The sequence below is a fragment of the Peromyscus californicus genome, unplaced genomic scaffold, assembly GCF_007827085.1.
Source record: "Peromyscus californicus insignis strain IS unplaced genomic scaffold, ASM782708v3 Scaffold_6__1_contigs__length_162567912, whole genome shotgun sequence".
Classification (NCBI taxonomy): domain Eukaryota; kingdom Metazoa; phylum Chordata; class Mammalia; order Rodentia; family Cricetidae; genus Peromyscus; species Peromyscus californicus.
Window position 1 is genome coordinate 74,221,682 of NW_026294584.1, and position 24,519 is coordinate 74,246,200.

At 42.5% G+C, this 24,519-nt stretch overlaps 1 protein-coding gene across 7 annotated transcripts in view; it reads right to left on the reverse strand.

Annotated features, from left to right (window-relative positions):
- The window catches only part of Pde1c (phosphodiesterase 1C), a 621,274-nt gene that overhangs the window by 517,262 nt on the left and 79,493 nt on the right, over positions 1–24,519 (reverse strand). The gene's annotated exons all lie outside the window — the stretch shown is intronic.

Genomic DNA, 24,519 nt, shown 5'->3' on the forward strand with positions numbered 1-24,519 from the left:
GCTGGAGATGACATAAGGGACACTCGGGAATAGTTAGAACACGCAAAGATAACTGGCCAGCTACTGCTTTGTCAACTTGACACAATCTCGGGTCATTGGAGAAGAGGGGACTTCAGTTGAGAAGATGCCCCCACCAGATGGCCTGTAGGCAAACCTGTGGGGCATTTTCTTAATTAATAATTGATGTGGGAGGGCCCAGCCCATAGTGGGTGTGCCACCCCTGGGCAGTAGTGCTAAATGGTTGGTATAAGAAAGCAGGCTGAGCAAGCCATGGGGAGCAAGCAGTACATTCCTTCTACAAAGACAACCACATTGGAAGAGCCCTCAGGACAATCTAATCAACTTGTCAGGTGCTGCCTTGGTTATTTTTTTAATTGCTGTGAAGTGAAATCATGACCACGGCAACTTATAAAAGATAGCCTTTAGCTGGGGACTTGCTTATAGTTCAGAGGATGGTTCCATGACCATCACGGTGGGTAGCATAGCAGCAGGCAGGCATGGTGCTGCAGCAGTAGCTAAAAGTTTACATCTGGTCCACAGGCACAAGATTGAGAAGGAAGTGGGGCTATCTTTTGAAATCTTAAAGCCAACACAAAATGACACACCTCCAACAAAGCTGTACCTCCTAATCCTTCCCAAACAGTTCCACCAACTGCAGATTGAGTGTTCAAATATATGAGCCTATGGGGGCCATTCTCTTTAAAACTACCACAGGTGCACAAAAGTTCTCAACAAAACACTTGCAAACCAAATTTAACAGCACTTTTAAAAGCTCATATATCATGACTGACCTGTTTTCACTCCAGAGATGCAGAGACAGTTCAACACACACAAATCAATTAATGAAACATATCACATGCAGGGGCACAATCACATGATCATTTTATAATAGATGAAGAAAGGCCTCTGACAAAATCCATATCTCTTTCTGGTATTGAAGAAACTAAGAATGGAAGAAATATAGGTTAACTAAGAAAAGCCATAGCTAACATTAGTTATATATAACCAAGCAGGGAGGAATTGATAGCATTTATGCTAAATCAAGAATGTCTCCTCTTCTTTGGCGTAATGCTTGAACTAGCCACAGCAATAAGCCCAGAGGAAGAAATAAAGAGCATGCAAGCAGGAAAAAAGGAAGTCAAATTATCCCTATTTGTATAAGGTAGGTTCCAATATTTAAAATACAATACAAGTTCCACAAATCAAGCAGAGTAGAAACTATGTTGAAGGAAGAGGTCTAAAGTGTAGAGAAAGAGGGACCAAGAGAGGATAATGTAAGGAAATGAAAGACAAATACCACATGCTATTGTCACATGGCATAGAGATTTAATGACATATCATCAACTACATACACAGATATGATATGAAAAGACAAATGGTACTGTTTGGGGGGAGGGGGTGAGTCCTACATAATGGAGCAGATAAGAAATGGTGACAGGGTGCAGTAAATATGAGCAAATTACAAAGGTATCTGTATAGGAAACAGTGATAATGTAACCTATTACTTTGTATGTTGACGAAAATCAATCAACCAATCAATAAAAGTGTCTCAACTGGGACTGGAAAACTAGCTCAGTTGATAAAGTACCTACCATGCAAGCACGAAGTTCCGAGTTCAGATCCCCAGCACCCATGTAAAAACCTGACCTCTAACCCTAGCACTTCAGGGATGAAGACAGGTGGATCCCAGAGTTGAACAGCCAGTCAACTGGTGAGCTCCAGATTCAATGAGCAATCCTGGCTCAAGTGAAAAAGGAAGACACCAGGCATCAACCTCTGCCCTCCACATCCATGTATACACATCCTACACACACAAACACACACACACACACACACACACACACACACACACACACACACACACACAAACACACACACACACACACACACACACACACACACACACACACACACACACACACACACAGTGTAGCAACCAATAAGAAAAGATAATCCTTTCTACTAAGCCAGTAATTGGCCTAGAAGTATACGTGTGACTCATTTTTAGCCAATGAAATTTATAAGAGTAACTGCTGAATCAACCATTTTGCTGACATTAGGTGGGGAACTACAAAACAAAAACTGAGAACTGAAGTCTATTTTCAAAGCCAACACAAAATGGCACACCTCCAACAAAGCTGTACCTCCTTCCCAAACAGTTCCACCAGCTGTAGACAATGTGAAAAAGATACACTGGGCAAGTAAGTCTGTGCTATATATATTTTTTCCAAGTCTGAGTTTTGTATGCTCAGGCTGACATTGAACTTGAGATTAGGCTTGGACTGCTGAACTTCCTGTCTCCTGCTCTCAAGTACTGGGATTACAGGCATGCACCGTTATGCCTGGCTGTTCTGTGCTGTAGTTTTAACAAGTACTTATTAAGCATCTTCCATATGCTTGGCTAATCCTATGGCAATGGATATGGGACAATTAGTAACCTCTATAGAACTATCTTGGAGATGGAGATGGAGTTTTTCAGGTCATTAAAGAAGTGTCATAGCACCTGGCAATAGAGAAACCTGATCCCAGTTGGCATACCCAAGAAATGACTCTTCCCACTGAGCATTCAAATAATTCCAAAGAACAGCAGCTCCTGTTGCAGCCATGACAGACACAGGACAAGAGCCCTAATCAGGAGCAGATCACATGCATCCTCTGACAGTTTCATAAACCAGAGAATAGCAGCTAGCAATGTGCAAAGCACATAAAGGAAAACCAAAGCTGTTTATAAACTTCAATTGATAAATACTTGGTCCTCTGCTTCAAGCACATATATCAACATAAGTCAAGAACTTCGTGTAATTATAAGCCTTCTTAAGCAAAAGTATGACAGTACTACAGTAAAGTACAAAGGAGCCATCCCACAGCTTCTTCTGCAGCCACAGCACCTAAGGTTGCTCCAGTGAGGAGCACCGCAGCTGATTCCATGTAGTTAGGGTTACTATTGCTGTGATGAAACATCATGACCAAAGCAACTTGGGAAGGAAAGGGTTTGTTTGGCTTACATTTCCAATCATAGTCCATCACTGAAGGAAGTCAAGACAGAAACTCAAACAGGGCAGGAACCTAGAGGCAGGAGCTGATGTAAAGGCTATGGAGGGGTGCTCCTTATTGGCTTGTTCCTTATGAGTTGCTCAGCCTGCTTTCTTATAGAACCAAGACCACCAGCCCGGGGATGGCACCAACCACAATGGAGTGGGCCCTCCCCCATTAATCACTAATTTAAAAAATTCCCTACAGGCTTGCCTACAGCCTCATCTTATGGAGGCATTTTCTTAATTGAGGTTCCCTCCTCTCAGATGACTCTAGCTTGTGTCAAGTTGACATAAAACTATTCAGCATACATGCATTGCTTTGTTAGTATGATGACAGCCACTCCAAGGTTCAGACATTAGTACAGCTGAGCATGGCGACTGTCAGAGGGGATATGTGGGAATCATCTTCAGTTCCAGGTGTCACTAGGGGTCTTGGAAACATAGTTCCCATAGATGGTTAGGGGCTACTATAGTTGCACAGTAAGCAAGAAGCCAAATGATTCATTAAGATCAATTGCACTCATACCATAGTTGTGGTGTCAGCCTAGTCCAAAGAAGTCAAAAAGTAAAATGTCTCAAGTCTAAAGTCACCGATCCCAGCATCCCCAGGTAATGCCTGCTGTTGCCTCATTTCCAGAAGAAAGATGTGGGTACCACTCTCATTACAGAAGATGGGAGAATCACTAGGCAAACGTGGATAAGCTCGAAGCAGCAGGAAGGCTCGGTGTACAGTTAAATCTCAGTGGACTTCAAGGACCAGCCCCCTCAGCAACACCTACAATGCTACACACATTTTCAGCAGTAGAACATTTTATTCAAATGAAATTTTACACAGAACCCTAAAATGAATATATTAGCATAGTTTATTTTTAAAGTGAAAACTGTCATATTTATTATAAAGTAAAGTGAATTACAAACTGTTCTACTGAACATAAAACTTTCAGTTATGGGTAAATATAATAGTGTTTATTACAGGAGTAAGGCAGCCACTGCGTTCCTGTCATGTATCAGTTACGCATAATTGAGAAAATGCCTATTGGCAATTCTAGGAAGGGAAGGATTTATAAGCAGGGAATTGGCACTGTTGCTCACCCTGTGATCTCAGAACACTTTTCAAAAATTGAAATAACTGGGCACTATGGCTCACATCTGTCAGCTCAGCACTCAGGAAGCCAAAACAAGAGGGTCACAAAGCTGAGGCCAGCCTGAGCTACACAGTAAAATCTTGTCCCAAAAGAAAAAAACAAAACAATTGAAATTGTAGCATTATTCCAACCTCTACTATAGCTCACTTTAAAATATAAATTGATGTTTACAATTGCCAATGGTTTAAAAAATGGTATATCCATAAGCAAATATATATAGTGAAGTTTTATATATATTTGCTTAAATATAATAAATCATATAAATATACTTAAAGACAAAAATCACATGACCATCTCAAGAGATGCAAGAAAAGCTATTGACAAATTCAACATGTCTTCTAGAGTGAGTAGAAATGGAAGGAACATACGTCATCATAATAAAGGCTATATATAAAATCTATATCTGCATCTCCAAATCTGTGACAGAAACAACAATCTCCCACTTGGGGAGATTTGAATTCATCCACAAAAGGAAGGAATGTAATTTGAGCATTAATTTTTAAATGGTTCTATAGAGTATTAGGGCTTTATCAAGATGCTTGAATAATTGTGAAAACTGTGGGACCAGTGAGATAGCTCACAGGGTAAAGACACTTGTTGCTAAGTCTGATGACCTGATGACCTATGACCCATGGTAGAAGGAAGGATTGACTTCTTCAGCTTCTTCTTTGACTTTCACACATGCGCCATGGCACTCACATGTGCTTCCCCCATAAATAAAAGTAGCTAAAAAATTAAAAAAATGGTTAAAATGTAAGTATCAGATATAAAATATATATTATTATATTTAATGTCTTAAATATGTTGAACTATCCTTGCATCTCCAGGATAAAGTCAACTTCATTATGGTAGATGAAACTTACCATTATACCCACAGATAACATATAGCTCTCACCCCACATCAAAGAGGCTTCTCTCTTTGCAGCAAATGGAGACCATTACAGAAAAACACAACTTGTCATAATGTAGACATAAACTGATTTGAAGGAGCCCACCTCTAGTAGATACATCTACAATAAAACTCCTTCCCTGAAGGCCCATAAAAGAGAGAGAAGAAAAACTGTAAGAGCCATTGGATCAGGAAGTCTGCTGTGAGATTTTCTCCATAGGAAAACTTCACCCGTGGTAGTTTGGCTGCTAAACAAGACCTGAACAATGACAATACCAATAGACATGCTAATGAGAAAGGGAGAGATCACAGGATTCTACCACTAGATAAAGAACTACAGGCAATTAATGATTTGGGGGGAAGAGAAAATTAGTCTCTCCCAGAGATGAGCCCCATAAGTAGTTATGAAATACAAAGGGATCCGTCCAGAAATCATATACACACAAGTAATGCTGAATAGACTTAGTAGATTGTGTTGATATATTTATGAATATAAATGGATACATATGTAACAATAATGGAAAAAAAGAGTCCATCAGTTCAAGAGGAAGTAGAGCAGGATGGAAGGAGCTAGAGACCAAGGATATGGGAGAAATTGGAGGAAGGAAAGAGAAGGAGTAAAGTGATCTGATTATATTTTCATTAACATTATAATTTTTTAAAACTAGTGTTTCTAAAGCAAATAGGATAGGAGCAAAAGAAGAAGAAACTTAAGTTCTTGGTCTGATGAAGCAACTAAATATTTCCAACCAAAAGTTCGTTTAAAATGGCTGTTGATGTTTTGTGCAAAAAAAAAAAAAAGTGACCATCACATTTCAGTAGGAAACAAATGTTGATTATACAACAGCATGCATAAACAATCCATGCCAGATGGAGAGTGTGTATGTTCTACACATGTAGACACCCAGTGGAACTGGGTGTCCAAAAAAACGTTAGCCAAAATTGAGGAGATTTTAATGTTTTGGTTTGGATGAGTTTTTAGTAATTAACCTATTTTAGAAATAAAACGGTAATACCATTTTATACTGAAAAAGTAAAATTGTAATAAATATATAATTTCTATGAATTCTAACAAAATAAATTACAGCGTGCCAAACTATACATAAAGTTGAAACTGAAATGTAAGGAGAAATTTTTAGAAAAAAATACAACAGAAATCCCTAGTAAGCAAGTGATTTCCATCAGCTCCAACAGCCTACACAGTAGAGAAGGACCTGGATAGTAGTGCTATATAACTACTACTTTGTATAACTGGTATAAATTAGAATATGTTTAAGCTAGAATTTAAATCAGAATGTATTTAAATTAAGAAGTTTTGACACTAGATTTTTTACTACCCCTAGAATATTTACAGAAGAAGAAGAGGAAGAGGAAGGAGGAGGAGGAGGAGGAGGAGGAGGAGGAGGAGGAGGAGGAGGAGGAGGAGGAGGAGGAGGAGGAGAAGGAGAAGAAGAAGAAGAAGAAGAAGAAGAAGAAGAAGAAGAAGAAGAAGAAGAAGAAGAAGAAGAAGAAGAAGAAGAAGAAGAAGAAGAAGAAGAAGAAGAAACAACTAGGAAGTTACAAACTCTTGCTCTTTGAGGGTAGATGAAGTTTTTTGGTTTTTTGAGACAGGGTTTCTCTGTGTAGTCTTGGCTGTCCTGGAACTCACTATGTAGTCCAGGCTGGCCTCAAACTCACAGAGATCCACTGCCCCTGCCTCCTGAGTGCTGGGATTAAAGGCGTGTGCCACTACTGCCTGGCAGATGAAGTTTAATGACATATATTCATTGTACACAGTGTTGAGTTTCACAAAGTTAATTTCTTTCAGCTACACTATATACTTTGGTCATCTCCATCAGTCCTCCCAGTCTGTCCCTTTCATTCTTTTCCTCCGGCAGCATCACAGTAACCTAAGAAAAGACCTACTGATGCATGAACAGAACAGACCTTCCAAACAGAGGTCACATGCGAGTGTCCGTGTGTCTGAGTGCAACTTTATTATCATGCCAGTGCTTTAAAGCAATGAGAAATAAATTGGGGTGAACACACTAAATCTCTAGCTCATTACAAGATAAACTTATCCCAAAGATTTCAACATAAAAATGCAAGTACTTGAAGAAAATGCTAATGTGTATTTTCTTTTATATTTTTATATATGTACAATGTCTGTATATATGTTTGTATGTGTGCATGTGTGTGCACATGTATGTGGAAGCCAGACCCTAACACACACACACACACACACACACACACACACACACACACACACACACATACACACACAAACACATCCAACAAAGTGTTTATATAAATCAGAAAAAGGCACCCCAATTAAAAAAAAAAACTACTAAGAGCAAAATACACTATATAAGTTGGATACGATGGTGTAGGCCTGCAATCCCAGGATTTGGGACACTAAGGCAGGACTTTATGAGGCTGAGGATAGACTGGGGCTCACAGCAAAACCCATTCTTCGAGGAAGAAAAGAACTAAAGTAAAAGAAAAGACATGTACCACTTCTAAAAGAAACACAAACAATAAATCAGCACATGGGAAAACAGATTCACAAAATTAACAGAACAGTTATACACTATTTGGTAATTCTCAAGTTGCCGACTCCTAATGACTCATTGTTATACCCACAGATTAGCGCATCTCAACCCTCATCAGAGGAGTTTCTATTTGCAGTAGATGATGATTAACAATGAGACCCACAACTGGCCAAGGTGCAAAGAATAAAAGGCTCCAGAAAGATCAGCCCTATAGGGAACATATTCACTACACCCACTCTTCCAAAAGCCTGACGGTCACTGGGGAAGATGGAGTGGAAAGAGTGTAAGAGCCACAGGTAGTGGATGACTCTAAAGGAACAGCGTCCTCTGCACAGAGCAGGGTTCATGGTGCTTGGGACAGCATGCACAACACCTGTGCAAGCCCAAGCCAGACCAAATCTCAGCGTGGAGAGGGGAGTTGGCTGGGAAATCTCACCCCCTTACCATGGAGCTATTGGCAACTGATAGCTGCTGGGAGAGGTAGAAAACTTTTCTCCCTGAGTATAGTCCCTGGTAAGTCAGCCACTCTCCAGTGGAAAGCTGCACATGTAAAGAATATTGGATAAACAAATTGTACTTGGTCATGTTTTAAAATATCTTTTAGATATGACACAAAGCTGGGGAAGCAGGAAAGAGAATGTAGGTCTGGGGGGAGTTTAGGGATGGTTAAAAATGATCAAAACATGTATAAAAATTTAAAGAACCAATAAAAATATATATTTAAAAAAATAATTGATCCCCTTAAGGTTCAGGGAATCGATGCAGAAGAGGAGGAGGAAAGATAACAAGAGCAGACGTATTGATAACTTCAAAGAAACATCCTTTACCAGACACAAGAGGGCAGGTGCACTTATGGACTCACAGAGATATGACGGGATGTGCATGCAGACCTGCACAAACTCAAGCCAGACACAAGTCCCAGGATGGAGGGGAAGTGATACAAAGTTCCACTCCCAGCTAACAGTGAGTCACAACTGACACCTGCTGGGAGAGGGAAACCAGTGTTTGTCAATGGAGTGTCACGGGATATGTCAACCACACTCCAGGGCAGCTCTCAGGCCCAGGAGTAGTTGGACAACACAAACCGGACTCTGTGTTTTGGAGTATAGGAACAGTTTGTTGTTTGGTTTTTGGATTTTTTTTCTTTTTTGAAAGAGAGAACATGAAGATGGGTGGGTAGGAAGATGGGGGAGGATCTGGGAAGAGTTGGGGGAAGGGAATGAGTATGAACAAAATATATAAAATTCTCAAATAACAAATAAAAACATTAATTAAAATGAAAACACTAAATGAAAAGAAATGAACTGTTTATAAAAGAAGTACAAATGATCAAATGATACATTGGAAAAATGGGTTTAAGTCACAGAATTAACTTTTAAAATTTAAATCCAGCATTCATAACATAAATAGAAAAAAGTGCCTTCTATAGGGAATTACAACCTGATACGACACTGGAGAGGTAGATGGCATAAACTGTGTATTTCAAAGGAAATGTACCCCTATAATGTAACTTGATAGCATAGATTCAACTCTCACCACCCAGCAACTTTGTTTCTAGGAATTTATCTGAAGGCAAAAAGAAGTCATAAAGATGTGGGGACCATGATGTGTCCTGTAACTTTGCTGGTGACTCTTGGAAAGCAGAAGAGATTTAAACACCCAATGGTACAGAATCTAGGTGAGCCATCACACCTTAGCAACTCTTGAAATACTGATATAAAAAAATACTAATTACACATTGTTTGTGGAGATAAAAGTAAACAATAGTAATGATAACACATTTGAAAAAATAACAATGAATGTACATGTTCATTAAAAACATTTTTGTCCAGGCAAATGTTTAACAAAATGTTCACATTTTGATGTTGTGGATAGGATCCTGTATCTTCCCTGCCAATCTTTATGATTTTTTTCTGTAATCAAGTGCAGCAGCATAATCATTGTTAAGACAATGAGAGTAGTTGTAATGATACACTGACATGAAGCTTTTCCTTCTTCTAAAGAGCTCAGGCATGCTAGCTCTCTCCTCACTGTGGAAGGAAGCACCGTGGTTCCCATAAGTGGAAAAAAGATGTGGCCTGCCAGCACCCTGAGGGACTCTTTCAGTAAGATGATTATAGCTGCTATGACAACAGGGGAGGATGTGACGTCACAGAATCATCCAGTGACTTCGGTATTCCTGTCCCAGTGCAGATCTCTCGATGCCAGCTGGAAATCCAGCAGAGACCTCATTAAGGGCATCTGCTCAGTAATTACCACAAGTTTCCCCTCATCACACATCCAGCTCTGAAAACAGCCCTGCTGTGGAACTCCAAGGCCTGCTTCGAAGGGCCCCCAAGCTTGCCCTCTGTAAGCTTAAACTGACAGTCAGCAGAGATGTCAAGTTCCAGCTATCACTACAAACACCCTTAATCAACAGGGACCAGGAGGCAGGAGGCAGAGGACGTTTAGTGAACCCACAATACACTAGCAAACGCATTTCACATTGCATGTCCTCGGCACATTTAGATAGTGTTTCCACTAAGGAAAATCTAATATGCCTCTAACACACTGGAAAAGAAGGACAAACGACAATAACTGCACAACCCAGCCGAGAGTCTGCTGCAATGTCGGAATGTATAATGAATTCTCCTACAAGGAGTGTGAAGTCCCAAGACCCTAGTCACACAGCACCAGCACAGAGCCCTGCATAGAGACAGGCAAACGGTTACAGGGGAGGCAAAGAGACAGAAAGGCTTTCAAGTCCCAGCCCTATTACTGAATCTCCTGAGCCTTAGCTCCCATACCTGCAAACTCAGAATAATAATGAGCCAAAGGTTGAAAATGTGTGCCTAGGACTCAAACAAAAAGCTTCCTCAGAAAACCTTTATGGGAAAAATGAGATGGACAGGTCAGTGAACGATGTGGTCCTTTATGAAATTTTAACTCTCAAAGTTGTCCTGCAAAAAAAAAAAAACCCATTCCCAGTGCCAGAAATGGGTAAAGTCATTGTCAGCCAGCGAGGTCCCGTAGACCCCCAAGTATTAAAGGCTATTGCCACTTCACTTGGTTACCGCTCAGAACATTATGGTAAGACACTATTGTTGAAGACACCACCTACTAGAGTCATAGAACATGTAGAAATCAAAGTGGTACTGACCTGGAAGCTTCGTCCCTACTGGGTAGCTTTTGTAGTACTAAAAGGCACTATGCAGCTCCCAGAGGAGAAAACAAGTCATCAGTCTTCCCCAGCTGTGAGCTCTTCAAGCTACAACAATGACTGACCTGGCAAGACGTGCCCACTGGTGGAATAATTACACACACATCATAGGAATAACCAACCATTTTCTGATTGGATTTAAGCCTGGCTCCACAAATGAACCCCATACCTCTTACCAATATTAGGCAAAGAACCTATGGATGAACAGGACATATGCCCTACCAGAGAAACTACTACTATATACTGCTAAATGGACATAGTGTTAAACCAAATCCTAACCACTTACCGTTAAACCCATAAATCAATGCATTTCTCAACACTCATCTATTTGCCATAGACAGTGGCTAACACAGATACCCAAAACTGGCCAAGTGCAGAGGATAAGAGACCACATAGTGCTCATCCCTAAAGGAAACATATATACCACAAACCCCCTGTCCCCCATCAAGGCTCAGGGATCATTGCAGAAGAGGAAGTGGACAGAGAATGAGCCAAAGGCAGTGAACAACCATAAGGAAAGATCCGGACACAGGAGAGCAGCTTCACATGGGAACTCACGTGACAAAACCTGTGCAAATCTAAGATAGACCAAATTCCAGCCTGGAGAAGGGATCCGGGCACACAATACCCCCTGGCAGTGGCGCACACAGAATGTTAGCTGCCAGGAGAGCATACTCTAAGAGTATAGCCCGTGGGAAGCTGAGCATGTTGCAGGGGAAGGGCACACATCCAAGAATATTTGGGCAGCATAAGTTGGACTTGAAGGGTTTTTAAAATTGTAAAAAAAAAAAAAAAAAGGACACAAAGTTGGATGAGTATGGAAGAGGAGTTCATCTAGGAAGAGTTGGAGAAGTGGGAGTAAATATGACCCAAACATATAGGAAACTCAAAACACTTATAGAGCTAATTTTGTTTGTTTGTTTGTTTGTTTGTTTGTTTGTTTGTTTGTTTGTTTGTTTGTTTTCAAGACAGGGTTTCTCTGTGTTAACAGTCCTGGCTGCCCTGGAACTCACTTTGTAGAACTCACAGAGATCTGCCTGCCTCTGTCTCCAGAGTGCTGGGATTAAGGGTGTGCAACACCACGCCAGTGAGAACTAATTTTTTTTTAAGTTTCATATATTCATTCTCTCTCTGACACTCTCTCTCTTCCTTCCCCTCTCCCCCTGCCCCTGCTCCATGTATGTATGTGTGTGTGTGTGTGTGTGTGTGTGCACACATGGGTCTTTGTCTCTTACAGACTGCTATTATGATGCTAACATATTATACTGTTCATGATATATCCCTGCTCAGCCCAGAATGTTCCCAAGAATTTCTTCTTGACCATCCTATTCCCACCCTCCTTAGCTCAGTGATTCCTAAACAAAACTGAACATCCAAGTCACCCCCAAGAACTTCCTGAAAGAGAGGTGTCTAGGCCCCGTTGCCCAACTGTAACACAGAGCTGATGGCTGCTACCCCCCATCCCCACCCCTGTAAGTACTTGAGATGCAGCTCATTCTTAGTTCTACAAAACTCAGTTCAAGAACTCTCTGATATTGCTGGGAGGGTTGAAAAATAATGTAGATATTTTGACAGCTCCCTAAAAGTTACATGTGAATTTACCACACAACCCAGCAATTCTACTCCTGTAGATTGTAGCTAGAGAGTTTCTCTCCAGCTCCCGCCAAGCCCCGGCAGTCCCGCAGCCCACTTATAAAATAAACACATAGACACTTATATTATTTAAACTGTTTGGCCTAATGGCTCAGGCTTCATGCTATCTAGTTCCTATATCTCAAATTAACCCATATCTATTAGTCTATAAGTTACCACCTGTCTGGTGGCTTACCAGTACCTTACATCTCACTTGTCATGGTGGCGGCTGGCAGCCTCTCTCTGCCTCAGCCTTCCACCTCCCAGAATTCTTCTCCTCCTTGTCCCGCCTACCCTATCCTTCCTGCCTGACTACTGGCCAATCAGCATTTTATTTATCAATCAATCATAGCAACATATATTTACAGCATACACATCCTCCCACAGCACTGATTCACCCAAAAAACTAGACACAGATGTCCAAAATCTTGTACATAAATGTGTATCACAATATTGTTCATAATCGCCCCAAACTGGACTTAACTGTGCCCACTGGATCAGTCCTGTGATCATGGGAACCTAGGATAAGACATTAGCAGAGGTCATCTCTGGATAATGAGGGTTTTTTTTCCTGATCTACTAAAATTAATATGGATCATTTTTACAGCAAATGAAATTAATATGCTATCTTTATTTTGTTAAGAAATGAATTAAGTAGTTAGGAAAATGGACCACCTACTGAGCTAGGAGCCTATAAGACTTCTACATTGTTCCAAAGAGGGAATTAATGTTCAGAAGGACACAGGGAAGTCCAGAAATGAAGAGGGTAGGCTAAACATGTGGGAAGAGCTGGCTGTTATGTGATAGTAAGACCTTTCAACAAACACCCACTGATTCTCCATGGAGCATGGGAAAAGTACATGTTTATAAACACAACTTTGGTCTTATCATTTCCCCTTAAAATGGTTCATTGACTTTCATTGCTCTTGAAAAAAAAAATTTACCAATGAGGCCTTTAATTGGACCTCTGCGTACCTTTCCAACCTCTTCCTGAACCAGTTCTTTCTGCTACCAACACAACAGATCATCCCACCCTCTAGCCCCAGGGCCTCTGGTAAGTCCACTGAGACCCACAGATGTATTCATCACACACTGCTGTACCCCACACAGCACCCAGACCTTTCCATCATACCACAATACACAGGTGGACCACATTGGACAGAAAATGCCAAGTCAGGGCTGGTTCTTTTTATCATATTGTATGTCTACCACCTACTTTGGTCTTTTGTATCCCTGGCACCTACCAGGACAGCTGGTATGTAGTAGGAACTCCATAAAGACTGGCTCAGGGAATAATTGTGAACCATGGCCATGGAGGGGCGTTATAAAGTGTGGGCCCAGGCACAGTATCATGGAAAGCCAGTGAACTCTGCCTTCGAGGGTAGACTTGATCCCTCTGGCAATGGGGGAAGCCATTAGAGGTTTTGAGACTAGCAGATCAGAAAATCTACTTGAGTGTAACTAGATGAGGTAGAGGCAAAGGCACTGGGGAAGTAGCTAAAGGGTCTCTGGTTTAAACAGCCTAAGTTTCAGAACTGTAAGGACAAGATTCATTTGGCTTTCCTCACCAACCCCCAACTCCCACCCCTGCCAAGCACCCTCTTCCTGGGGAGGACTCAGGGCCCGCCTATTCAGGAGGCAACAATGGCACAGATTTCCTCACCCAGCCAGAATGCACACATCTGTAAGATGGAGCTAACTGGGATTTTGCAGGTCCTGATGGTCCTGCACACATCTGTAAGATGGAGCTAACTGGGATTTTGCAGGTCCTGATGGGATGGAATCATGCATAAGCCACTGCACCATCCCCCCAAAACGGGCCTCTCAAAATAGTCACTAAGTCCAGGCTTATGGTCTTACACAGGTGGACTAAAATGTACATCTTTTAAACTTCTTCAAGGTCTTTGGCCTCACAAATGAGAAGGGAAGAAAATGCTCTGTGTTAGAACATTGGGTCTCTCTGGGGCCCTGCACATGGTTAGGAGCACACTTAGCTCAGAACAAGCTCTGTCTCCCTCAGGATGCTGGAGTCCCCTTCAATACTGACCGGCTTGATCAAAAAATTTAAGTCTAAAGTAACTTCCAACCGTTAAAGAATCATGAGTCATTAGACACAGTGGGGCTCTCTGGGACATTCTAAAACTAAATTCTGGGACTTTAAAATAGAAATTCATTCCCTCTCCCATCACTGCCTAAATCCGCTAGTTTGATTTGGGCTATTTGGGTCCAAAGTGGAAGTAAGACGATGCTAGCCCTCTCTGGGGGCCACACAGAGATCAAAAGACTCAAAGAAGTAGGAGGATCTCACACTCTGATGACAGGACTATCACCTAAGCCCACAGAAATCTCCCAGATTTGCAATGAACTAAGGAGAGAAGACGGGAATAGTTTCTCCATCATACATGGCCCAATAATTTCTCAAATGACCTCTAATAGCCAAAATATATGAACAACGAGATCCACAACTCAGCAGGCCCGATGTAGGGTTCCAACCCAGAATGCAAGATGGGAAGGAGGAGCTGAGCTGCACTGAGCCCCCACTTACTGGTGTGACCTTGGGCAGGTCACTCACGCCTCTAGCTGTCGGCTTTCAGCTTGGGGCACTAAATCTGACTACCTCTAAACAGCTCTCTCCCGTGCTGTGGTCGCTAGTCCAGAACAGGAGAACCCTCTGTCTCTTGAACAGCATCTCTGGACCTCTTCCTGAGTCACTCTGCCGTGTGTCAGAGAAAGGGAGCACCGCCAGTTGGAGAGACAAAAACAGGAGTTAGAGACTCAACATAATTTGCTCTCACACAACCTCGGCAGCAGCATGTGTGGCCTGATTCTCATGGACAGAGGCTTGAGTGGTTTGGGCCGTTTTCCAACAGCTACTGCCCTCCACCAAGTGAAAAACCATCTCCTAGCAGTTCTGCCTCCAAGCCACCTGGGCCCCTTGGGGGAAGGACTGGTTCTCAGGCCAAGCTCTGGCTACAATCCAGAGCCCACCTGCCAACAGCCCAGGAAGTGCCAAGGAACTCTCCCGAAGCAGCTGGCACCAATTACCCAGAAGCAGCTGGAAGCACTTGGCTGGGGAGAGCCAGCCCCCCAGATTCCTGGCCTGGGTGGAAATCTTCCTTACAGCCTTACCAGCACTTGACATGAGTGGCTGGCTTGGGGCTTGGGAGACAGCTGTGGGAAGCACCATCAGGGAAGGAGACACATGTGGGTCTGGGAGTCTTGCCTCCTTCCTGGTTTTGGAATTTCTCCATCATCAGCACCAAAAGCCTCCCATAACCAGACACTGGAACTGTGCTTGGTTCCCTCATTGTTGGCCCTGTGGTAACCTCCCAACAACAGAACAGAGAAGTAGCTGTTCTCCCCATTACTAATGAGAGGCCTGAGGCCACAGAGCAAAGGATGCCAGGGCGACGTCTAGAGCTTAGGTCTTTAAAGTCACTTCTTGCTCACAACATAGGTGGGCTCACCACCGCAGGCCTGGTGATTGGGGTCACACTTTGCAGAACTATCACAAGTGGCGTATTTTCGGAGGTGGTTAACCAATGGGAGTTCTTAGAGGCCCTCCAGGAATCCAGCATATTGAGAACAGGGGGAGAACATCAAATACCCATGGGCACCAAGATGAATGCCTTTTGGAGGAAAATGCCAACATCAATACTCAAGACAACTTTTCAAGAAACAGTTTATATGAGCGTCTGATCAAAGAGGACTCAGAGCTGGTTTTTATCATTTTCCTGCTATGAATAAGAAACAATTGGGGGCTGAGGATAGGGCATGATGGCATAGCATCCACCTGGTTTGTACAAGGCCCTGGGTTCAATCCTCAACACTGGAAAAACCTGCTGAGCTACTACATACATAATACTGAATAGCAGATCCCTAGAGCTGTTCTTGCTTGACTGAAACTTCAGAAATTAAGGTATTTTATTTAACTTAAAAGTCTGTTTTTCTGGAGAGATGGCTCATCAGTTAAGAGTCCCCTGGGCCAGCGTGAAATGGTTTCCTTTCTCACAGAGTGGCCTCTGTGTGAGAAGTAGAGAGAGGGAGGGAGGAAGGGAAGACAGGCTGGCTTCTGTCTGGTTGGGAGTCTCAGAGCAGCCAGAATCCTCAGCTAAGAAGTAAAGCTCCAGGCAAATCCCTTCACCTTTCTGAGCCTCAGTTTCCTCTTGTGTCAAATGGGGAGCTATATATGATAAACCCACAGCTAACATCCTAAACGGGAAAGGCTTGAAGCATTCCACTGACGTCAGGAATGAGACAGGGCTGTTCACTTTCCCCACTCCTGTTCAGTGTTGTGTCAAAGTCCTAACTGCAGCAATGAGGCAAAGAGGGAACCGAAGGGGTACAAGCAGGGGAAGAAGGAATCAAACTAGCCCTGTGTGCAGACGACACGACACTATGCATTAGAGATCCTACACACACACACACACACACACACACACTATACATTAGAGATCCTCCTCCCCCCCACACACACTATACATTAGAGATCCTACACACACACACACACACACACACACACACACACACACACACACACCAAAAAATAAAAATAAAAAAAACACTGCCAGAAAACTTGTAGAAACAACAAACAAGTTCAGCAACCTGCCAGGATAAAAAAAAAAATCAAGTTGTGAAAAATCAGTAGCTTTTCTACACACCAACAACAAACACACAGAGAAGAAGAACAGAACACATTCCCATTCACAGTGATCACGGTGAAAATGAACTATCAAGGAATAAACCTAACCAAGGAAGCAAATGGCGTCATTCAACCTCTGAAGAAAGGGATGAAGACACCCAGAAAATGGAAAGACATCTCATGCTCATGGATTGGTAGAATTAATATTGTGAAAATGACCATCCTACCAAAAATTTACAGATTCAATACAGTACCAATCAGAATCTCTACCTCATTCTTCACAGAAATAGAAAAAGAAAAAAAACAAAACAAAACCTAACCTAAAATCCATTCGGAAGCACAAAAGACCCAAGACAGCCAAAGCAATGCTGAGCAAAAAGAGCAAAGCTGGGGGACTCAGCATTCCAGTTTTTCAGGCATACCATAGAGCCGCAGTAATAAAAACAGGATGGTGCAAGCACAGAACAGACATGTAGACAAATAGAACAAGTTTGCATGTAACTTCAGCCATTAGAATTTGACAAAGATGCCAGAAACATACACTGAGGAAAAGACAGCATCTTTAACAAATGGTGCTGGGAAAAACTGGATGTCCACACGTTGAAGAATGTATTTAAACCACATCTATCATCTTGCACAAAAACTAACTCCACATGGAACAAAGACCTAAACATGAAACACTGAAACTGCTAGAAGAAAACATAGGCAGGACAGAGGTGAGGCAAAAGCAATCAGGCCCAATACAATGAAGAGGAAGCCCGTAGAATCTTTGCGAGCTACACATCTGACAGAGGATTATTAATGTATACAGAATATAAAAAGAACTAAAAAAGGGGGAGAGGAACTCATTCAAGGAGAAAGTTCTCAAGAGGAAAGAAGATGGCTAAGAAATAACTCAAAAACTTATTTCCTGCAATAGACAGAGACATTACAGAAAATATAACCAATCAAAATGCTGAGATGTGGAGTCCAGATCCAACAGATAAATCTACAACACAATCCCTGCACCTAAGATTTGGGGGTCTTTGTGCAAAAGAGATGTAAAGATTGAAAGAAGCAGAGGAACTGGGAGTTTTCTGTGCGGTAGTGTCTCCTAATAATGTCAGAAGCTACACCCATAAAGTCCCACCAATGTGACAGCCTAAACATGAGCTGATCAAGGAGGACACCAGTAGACATGCTAAAATGGATGGGAGAGAGCTCAGGAGGCCTCAACGCTACACAAAAAACTGCAGGCAACTAATACAACTAAGGAATGCTGAGAACAGGAGAAATCGTCTTCCCTCAGGAAGAGCACACCAATTGGTTGTCCGGTACCAAATGGTCAGCTCTGAAAACATACATACAAATAACATTACACAGACTTGTGTTTATATATTTCAGAATACATATGTAACTACACATACACACACACACCACCACCAACAACAACAATAATTAATGAAAAAAAAGAGGCCATGAATTTGAAAAAGAGCAATGAGAAGTATCTGGGAGGGTCTGGAGGAAGGACAGGGAAGGAGGAAGTTATAATCTCAAAAGTAAATATTTTTTAAAGAAAAAATAATGTATACATAGGATCTGGAAGTAGTCACAGATTCAGGCTTCCCCTGAGGATCTTGAAATGTGTACCCTATAGACAAGAGATGATTCTGCCTGTGTTGACTACCCAAGGTAGGCCTTACTCCCTATGAGGAGGGGATGTGGGCGGAATGGGGGAGGTGGGGGGGAGCAGAAGAAGGGGAGGAAGGGGGACAGAGGTTGGTACGTAAAAGGAAAAAAACTTGAAATAAAAAAAGAAAGTCACATAAAAAGAGATGATTCTGTATGTTAGTTTCTATCTTCCCTGGGGTCTTTCCCTCAGCCATGCTTACAAAGCTAGCCCAAACGTCCTGGGATGGATTAGACAGACAGACGACAGACACACACACACACAGACACACACACAGACACACACACACACACACACACACACACACACACACACACACACTCGCACAGCTAGAAAGTAGACAAGGCCGAGAGAGAGCACAGAGCTCCATCTAGGCTGAGAAAGACCTGAGCTACACGCACCGCACAAGGCTGAGGAGCCTCTCAACCTGTGCAGACCTCTACTCCCAGTGGAGGCAACCAAGTCACCCTAATACCCTGCTGCCCTTTGTCCCTCCTGGGTGGGGGATCTACCAGCAGACCTCTCCCCCTAAGCTCTGGCTCACAGGCCCCACAATCCAAAGGTGGAACATCGTCTCTCATGCCCTGCCTCTTGGGCCTCAGATTGCCATCTAAGGACTCCTTGCTTTTCTTCCTGAAGAACAACACAAGGAAGAAATCAAGGGCTGGAAACCCAGCAGCAGTTGCTACAGGAAGCATCCCTCTCTTGACTTGGCATCAGTACACAACTACAATTTCCACACCACCATCTTTGATGGAAGCAGCTTCTTTGCTACAGGTGCTCCAACTTCACATCCTCCTACCTACACTTGAACTGGTTTCTTCTGAAAATGGGAGGAGAAACTCCCATTTTCTCATCTGAAAAATGAGCTGCGGGCATTATCAAAAGGGATCAAGTGAGCCACACAGGATGCTTTAACAAGAAAAGGTGTCTCTGTGCTTTTGCAGACAAAGCTCTTTCACAGGAAGAAGGATCTGTTTGCATTGCAGGAGAGAGTAAGGATCTAGAAATTCACTTAACACCAACCCCAAAAGATACTCAAATTCCAGAAGACAAGAAAAATCTGTCCGAATAATAAGATCCTGCTCCACCCCACATACCCTCCCACTCATTTTACATTCAAATGCTCATTCCCAAGTGCAGCACCAGAGCCAACCACACATGGACTTCACATGGCTTTCAGTCAAGGTTAATCAAGTCTATCACAGGCTTCAGTCACAGGCCCAACTGTGTCCTACAGGAGGAAGACAGGTTGATAGTGCTTCCTAAATATGCCACTTGTTGTCTTGTCCAGACCCTCTCAACCATGCGCCCATGCCCACGACCTGAGAAAATCATAGAAGAGAACACAAAGTCATTTACCTGAGAACCCAGGAACCAGACTAGAAACCTAATGGCAGGCAGCTGGCAAGCCCTAGTCTTTCGCATGATCTTCTAGAGAGGAAGGGAGTATACTACCTAAGCCCCTGGCTCCTTCTGGTCTTACTGGAGTCTGAGTTGGTTCAACAGGCCTAACAAACCCCTGGATCTCTCTTCATTAATGGTAGGCTAGCCTCCAGGCCAGGCAGAAATCACCTCCAGTGTGGGAGGCAGCATGAAGTGTAGAGGAGAGCCTGGTGGGAGAGGCAGGGCATGAATGGTTTCATCTCAACCTTGTCATTTCCTTCCTATGTGACTTTTAGAAAATCACCTCACCTCAAAATTTCTTTTTTGTAGAACTGGGACCTTATGAGCTATCATCTTTCAGAGTTGTGGAAAATGATGGAGTACGTCAAGTGAAGTACTAGTGGAGAGTCTAGTCCACACCCCACAACTACTCTGTCTACACAGAGCCCATCTTCATTCAGATCTGACATCAGTTCCTAAGAACATCTGCAATCTGAGTACAGGGTAGCTCAGGGGCTCTAGGAGTCCAACCCTCCGAAGCTTGCTCATGCAAATATTACCAGTGTTTAAGACCAGTCCCTACTCTTCAGGACTGTCCTTTACCACAGAATATTCAACTTCTGGCCTCTCTTCACTATCTTAGTTAGGGTTTCTATTGCTGTGGTAAAACACCATGACCAAAAACAACTGGGGAGTGGGTTGTTTCATCTTATACCACCAAGTAACAGTCCATCACTAGACTATCAGGGCATGAATTCAAATAGATCAGGAACCTAGAGGCAGAAACTGAAGCAGACACCATGGAGGAACATTGATTACTGGCTTGTTTCCTGTGGCTTGCTCAGCTTGCTTTACACTACTCAGGACCACTTGCCCAGGGGTGACACCACCCATATGGGGCTGGACTTCCCATATCAATAATTAATTGAGAAAATGCCCCTTACAGATTGGCATTTTCTCAATAGTGGTTTTCTTTTCTCAGATGACTAGCTTGTATCAAGTTGACAAATATCTAACCAGGATACTATCCATTCCCCAGGCAATTCCACTTCTGAAAGTTCCATGTCTGTCCAGATTCCCCTGTGCATTTCTCTCCTGAGAGAATCATAGGCCTAGTGAGAACCAGGAGGGAAGTATGCCTTCCCCCAAAGAAAAGACAGGGATCTTCTGGGCTGAGAGGTATTCCCAACATTGTCACAGGGGTGGCTTATGTCTCGCATCTATAGTGACCCCAAAATTCCCTTATCCCTAAAGGTTTTCCTAGAAGAATCTCTTGAGTCTTCGGGGGCCATATAAACTCCTTTAGCATGATCGTTGGACCCAAATTTTTTTTTTTTTTTGCAAATTAATAGACTAGAGAAAGAGGCAATTCCTATGACAGGTCAGATGCCCAAAAGAAGGAGTGATCTGGAGCCACCAGATTGCCTCAGGATTCTCTACTATGGTTGGGGTGGGAGTGGGGGGTGCCCTGGCCCATCCTGCTGAAGCACAAGGTAAGCCAGCAGCATTTTCAGTATATATCCTGACTGACAGATACTGATGCTGCAAGGAAAAGGGCCGTGCTTGGAAAAAATAACATATCTGACAAAATGCACTTGAAAGGCTTTCACACATATATGACAAAACACACATACATAACATATACACATACATAATGTATATGTGAATATAATATATATTAGTTCATATCAATTATATAATTGTTATATGATTAACACATGGTATATCAAAGTAATTAACATATAATAATATGGTATGTATAATTAATATATACTACATCAATTAATAGGTTTTTAATTAATAAGTGATTGCCGGGTGGTGGTGGCACACGCCTTTAATCCCAGCACTCGGGAGGCAGAGCCAGGCGGATCTCTGTGAGTTCAAGGCCAGCCTGGTCTACCAAGTTAGTTCCAGGAAAGGCACAAAGCTACACAGAGAAACCCTGTCTCGAAAAAAAAAAATTAACTTCCCCCAAGGTAAATGAAAAACAGTCAAGTAAAATGAGAAAGCAATTTCACAAAATAGTAAATCTTGTTGAATTGAGGTGCCACATTCCACCTCTCAGACTAGAACTCTTTTTAAGCTATGGTGTCCAGCATTCACGAGAGCATGTAAGGACTTTGATACACTAGTAGTGGGAACATAAGTAGTAACTCTTTCCAGACAGCAGTTGAGCAAAACGTTTTAAAGTCCCTAAAAAAGTGCAAAATCAAGCAATTGCGCTTCTAGAAGTGTAACCATTAAAAGTACACCAAAACCAAAGTGGATTCATTATTGTTAATGCTCACTCGGCAGATGAGATTATTTCTTTATTCCTTCAGTATTTTGCATACTCTATCACCTTGAAAACACTCATGTTTAAATAGAGCACCTTCTAATAAGGGGAAGTATCCCTAGATATCCTCAAGGGTTTTGTTTTTATCATTGCCCATAATGAAGAAAAGTGAGAGCTTAAGTAGCCCACAACAGGAGATTGGTTAAGGGAATAGTTCTTATAGAGCAGAAAGCAAAACTAATAAGATATTATTAAATATGAGATTTCCAAACACTGTTAAAAATGTGTCTATGTAAAAAACAAAGCATTGGAAAGTATAAACAAGGAATATTAACATTTAGCAATGAATGATATAATAGGTGAATTTCTTTTTTTCCTTTTTGAATATCTGCATTGTCTATATTGGCCTAAAAATCTAAAATGTTTTTATTACACTTACTGCTTTTTACTTTATAACATGTTTTTGTGGACACAGCATATAACCCTGAGTGTAAAACCCCTGAATATAAGTCCAAAGTCTATATATCTTCATAAACTACTCATATATTAGTTTAATATCTTGAATAAGTGCAACAATTGCTGCTTATTGAATTTTTGTCATGTGGCAGGCACTGTGCTAAATCATATGATTTAATACAGTAAAATCCAATAAACATTTGTTGACAAGAGGGAATGACAGACAAAGAGATGAGAAAGCTAGAAACCAACAACAGGACCGAGGTCTATAGCTCTCATCTCACAGAGGCTGCTTCGCTTTGGGGACCTACTGACTACCAGACTATAGGGCTCTGCTAGACCATCTCCCCTAATGGGAAGGAAAGGAAGAGGATCATACCAAGATCCTTCATCTTAGTAAGACATGGTTGCTTGAAGGATAAGATCTGACGGCAACTACCAGGTAAAATTTAAAACTTGCTTTTGAAAGCTTTCCTACTGGAGTCAAGAAAACTGAAATTTACATGACCTTTAAATGAGACAATTTTGACCTTGGAAACTTTTGATTCACTTCTAAGAACCTTCCCTGAGCACAGACCATGGCCTCTAGAGAGGGAAAAGCAAATAAGCAGCATCCTCAGAGTACAGAGCACAGTGAGGACTACCCACAGGCTCCCACCAGCTGATTCTAAGCTGGCCAGCTCTGGGGATGCACTCCTGGGTCTGAGGTGGGGGTGTCTTTCCATGGAGATGGAGAGAGGAGGAGGCAGCAAGGGAAGCAAGCTTCTGAAAGATGGGCATGATTTCTCCATGACCTCTTGGGGGAACGGCAGTCCTAGCTGCAGGAAGAACCTGGGGGAAGTGTGTGACTGGTGTGACAAGGTATATCTGGGGGAAGAGCACATGTTTATCCTGTTCCACAAACTCTGGGGTACTTCATTGGGAGCACAGGTGACCCAGAGACAAGCTCCTCATCACTGGTCTCTTCCTGGCTCCAGCACTTCCCCGATGTATCTCCAAGCAGGTGGAGCCAAAAGTATAATAGCATATACTCTCGTTCTCAAAGATGTTGTGGGGTCAAGATCAGGTTGAAGGTCATGTTCACTTGTGTGCTTGCTTAAATAAGAACCTTTGAAGAGCATCTGCGTACCTGCCTCAGGCCTGCTGCTAGCCAAAGCTAACATTCCAACGGGAAGCTGCTCCATAAGCTATCTCCACCTCCCAGGTGGGCCCAGCTCCCAAGAGGGTAAAGATGCTAGATCTTGAAAAGTTGTTTCAAAACAACAGAAACTCAGTAAAACTATGGAGACTGAACCTCTTCCAATGCTGGCCTCTTAACGAGTGAACTCTGTGGTCAGCAACCTGAGGATACTCTCAGCCTCTTCTGTCTCTCTCCTCTTGGTGAACAGTTTGGAGCAGGAGAAAAACAGAAATCACTGGGAGTTCCCAACAAACAGCTCCCGGACACCCCAGTGTTTTCTGAAATGTTCCAGTCACAATATACATCATCCCTACCTGCCTGTCTGTCTCCAACCAGCCTCTGAGAGCTCAGGACTCTAAAAGGACCTCTCTCTAGGTCTCTCTAGTGCGCTCTCCTCTCCTCTCCGTCTTTTGTCCTCTTATCTCGGTCCCTGAACTTCTGACTGGGTGGTCTATGCCTTTGTCTCCGTGTCTGCCCACT